The sequence below is a fragment of the Rhinopithecus bieti genome, unplaced genomic scaffold, assembly GCF_001698545.2.
Source record: "Rhinopithecus bieti isolate Rb0 unplaced genomic scaffold, ASM169854v2 scaffold_23460, whole genome shotgun sequence".
In the NCBI taxonomy this organism is placed as follows: Eukaryota; Metazoa; Chordata; class Mammalia; order Primates; family Cercopithecidae; genus Rhinopithecus; species Rhinopithecus bieti.
The window spans coordinates 2595976-2600012 of record NW_016811040.1 but is presented as its reverse complement, the minus strand read 5'-3'; the positions used below and the strand labels follow the sequence as shown (position 1 = coordinate 2600012).

Here is a 4037-nt window from a genome sequence, read left to right as displayed (position 1 = left end):
AAAACATACCTTATTTTTCTTGTACACTTTGCATATGGAATTATTTCTTATTTCATTAGTGTTAAATATATATATTCTCATATATAATTTTATATATTTAATCTTAACTCAATAATGCTAATTTCTAGGGAAACCTAGGAAATGAGTAATTTTGGACTGTTTTATATCAGTATTTACAGATGAAAGCCATTTTATAATTTTAGAAAGATATGCTTTCTCAATTTTTTGTTTATTAACACCTCTAATTATATTGTTTCTATACCATATCAAAATAAGATGTAAAAGTAAATAAACTTATGTTTAATAATTAATGTTTTCATTTTTAACTTACTTAGAAATGACTTAGACATTTTATAATTATCTATTACTTAATTAAGCATATTATGTGATTTGGCTGTGTCCCCACCCAAATCTCATCTTGAATTCCCACGTGTTGTGGGAGGAACCCAGTGGCAGGTGATAGAATTATGGGGGTAGGTCTTTCCTGTGCTATTCTTGTGATAGTGAATACATCTCATGAGATCTGATGGTTTCAAAAGAGGAGTTCCCCTGCACAAGTCTCTGTCTTTGCCTGTTGCCATCCATGTAAGACATGACTTGCTTCTCCTTGCTTTCTGCCATGATTGTGAGGCCTCTCCAGCCACATGGAACTGTAAGTCCATTAAACCCTTTTTCCTCTATAAATCACCCAGTCTCGGGTATCTCTTTATCAGCAGCATGAAAATGGACTAATGCAATATGACTTTCAGATTTAAAATTACTAAAAAAGAATTTTGAAACTGTAACACAGATACCACACTTCCCCATGACTTCCCCAGTTGTCCTGAGTCCCATGTACCATGTGGCACCAAAGAGGCTATGAAGGAGAGCACCTATGTGGGTCCTAGACTTATATATCAGATGTAGAACCCAGGACAGAGGACAGAGCTCTGAAGATGGTAACTGGTAGCACAGGTGCTGCAGGCACATATATGTCCCCAGGTCTTCTTATGGCCACCTACCCACACCCCAGAATCCAGAGACCAAAAACCAAAAACATAACTTCACAGTAAGATGTGTGCAAAGCTTCAGGTGAGCCCAGAAGCCAGCCCCTATTGCTTTAGCATACAGACAAATCAAGCAAGTACAAAAAATATTATAAAAGCAGCAGTCGTATGATGTTAAAGCATGTAGCAGAGACAGCATATACCCATCTGAAAGTAGATCCAGGCAAAAATGTCTAAACTATATTTAGTACTGACAATTCTGAAGACTGCCTATTTTATTTTACCAACAGTTTTTAAACTAGCTTTACTTTCCAAAGATTATCTCAGATCACATAGCAATATCACATACTCGTAATATACATTGACATATAGACAGACACAAAGACGGAAGCAGATCTTATAGCTTCATTAAGATTCTTCATTTGCCAGCTTCCAAATAGTTTTGCTTTCCCCAATTCAGACCATCAATCTTCTGATTACTCATTTTACTCCCCTAAGAAAATAGCTAGGCAATCCCAAATTTGTACTTCTAAAGGAATGACTCTTAGGTGGAACAAGGTAGAAAATTTATATCTCAAAGGCACAAAACATAGATCTAAACATAATTATCTGCCAAGACAAAGAGGGGCTTAGATAAATGCACAGATAAGGAAAGATAGCCAGGAAAAGTACCTTAAATAAAAGTAAGGTTTGTTGTGTAAACTTGCCTTTCTCATTGTAAAAGTTTCTCATGGTTTAGATGCAGAGAGGAATGTGCCCTTGCAAATGGAGGTTTTCTTTATAGATACAAATTTCTTTCACGAAGAGCTTTTAAATAGCCAGTGAAATGCCATAAATATGTACTTTGGAGATAGGTTTAGTTGAATAGGTGGCTTTTTTTATTATTATTATACTTTAAGTTCTAGGGTACATGTGCATAACGTGCAGGTTTGTATTTGTTTCAGCTTCTTAACTGGGAGGTTGATTTCAGGGCAACGTCCATTAACAAATGGGGCCAAATCAACTCATAACTCTTCGGACTCCATGAGAAAGAAAGGCAGCCCAAAAAGGGGTCACTGGCACCTTGGCTTTGTTCCTCAAGGGGTCCCAGAGTCACTAGCATATCTTTTAGGTCTGTTTGTGTGGTAATCGAAACTCTCTTATTTTCTTTCTGCAGTTTTTTCATCCAGTGACCACCAAATGGAGGAATTATGGTCTTGAAGGGGAACATATCAATGACTTAAGGAAGCTAGATGGGAGACTGAAGGTGGCAAAAGGAGAGGCATAGCAAATGGAAGAGGGTGTCCTAGAGTCACTCTTAAACTTTGAGAAGTTTGAGATATTAGGTTGGTGCAAGAGTAATTGAGGGTTTTGCCATTACTTTTAAGAGCACAAAGACCAAACATATGAATATTTATACTAAAAAATAAACCAGAGCTGCTTCATCTGAGACTACTGTAGATGCTTTTCTCCCATTAATCTTAATTTGAAAAGGAAAAGAGATAATCCATGATTTTTACCGACCTCTCGACAAGATTCGTGACAGACACCTGGGAATCTGACTGGGAAGATATTCTTACCCTACAGCTGGCATGTCAGATCCTGGGTTCCCTTGATGTGACATCCAGAGGAGCGGTGTGGTTTTGGTTATCCTGCTCAATACAGCAAAAGTGCAGAAACCAAGGGGAAGCTTCCCCTTCGGCTTCTGAAGGTTCACTGAAAATCAACTGACAAACGGCCCACCATTAGGGGAAAAGCCAAACAAAATTTATTATTGCACACACGTGTGCATGGAAGTAATGCAAAACGTGAAAACTCAAAGAAAGGGCCAGGTGGTTAATGCCTTTATAACGTCTTGAGATTATAGAAAAAACGTGGGCTTGGAGTGCGGCAAGATAGTTATAGGAGGGAGAAACAAAGGCATGGGGCAAAGGTGGGCTTGTTATTTACATGAAACCTCACAGACAGCAGCTCTCGGAAGAAAAGAGATGGTAGTTTGTGGCTGAGTACATCTTTTCTAGATCTGGATAAGGAGGGGGCCTCAGAGAAAGTCTGGGTATTTATCTCACTAATGTGGATTTTTCTCTACAGATGCAAATTTCTTCCACAAAAGGCAACTTTTCAGGGCTATTCCTGTCTGTAGGCCCTCTGAATAGCCCTCTTGAAATATGTCACTGAAGTATATTTTAGAGTGAAATATTTTTGTTTTCCTTTATTGGCAAAAGAGAAAAATGTGTTAGTTGCAATATTCAAAGGAAACAAAAAATAGACTATGCTTATAATTAATAAAATTGTATTATATTTTTAATTTCCTATATAGTATAGATTAAGTTAGATTGAAATAAGTCTAGCACCTCTCTTCCTGCTTTTCTTTCCATCCAAAATATTTCTCCCACCTTACGCCAAAATGTCCAGCACACACTATTATTGAGTCATTCCGTAGGGTCCTAAAGGCATTTACTTCATCAAGAGGCTTTCATTATTGAAAGGCAAATACTCCCTGCGCCAAATTCAGCTCAGTAATTGATTAGTTGGAGTCATCTGAGAGTAAAAAAAAGTGACCAGAAATAACATACAGGTGAGGGGACTGTGTACCAAGGACATTCTAAGAGGGCATATGGGAAACAAATGGCAAAGCTAAAGGGTCATAAAATCAAGCACTGCTTATCAGCTATGTATCCACGTGAAGATGATTAATATAATGCTAAAATTCAGAAAAATATATATGCTTTTAAAAATCAAGAAAGCATCTACCTCAGCCCACACTGTTAAAGAATAGAAAGCAAACCACTCGTTTCCTGAGATGAGCAGCTTCCTCTACTAACCACAAGGTGGGGCTCTATTTGGGATTACCATGCTTAGATTCCATACTCAGAGCCAAAACAGCAACTTCATTAGAAATTCCATTTATAAACCATTTCCTTCCAGTCAAATCAGTTTTAAATAGTACTGGCTGCTGTTAAACCACTTTGCCCAAGTATAGACTTACGTCCATTGAGAACTGTTCATTTAAAGATGTTGCATTTATGTAGGCAAAGTCAATGCTGAGTTCCAACATCAATAGCCATCATT

At 37.5% G+C, this 4037-nt stretch overlaps 1 long non-coding RNA gene across 1 annotated transcript in view; it reads left to right on the top strand.

Moving 5' to 3' along the window:
* Window positions 1-2407, top strand: part of LOC108543067 (uncharacterized) — a 14548-nt gene extending 12141 nt beyond the window's left edge. The window contains exons 7-8 of the long non-coding RNA XR_001889446.1: window positions 591-652; window positions 2143-2407. This is a non-coding gene — a long non-coding RNA (uncharacterized LOC108543067). The remainder of the gene's footprint in view (window positions 1-590; window positions 653-2142) is intronic.
* Window positions 2408-4037: the final 1630 nt, after the last annotated feature.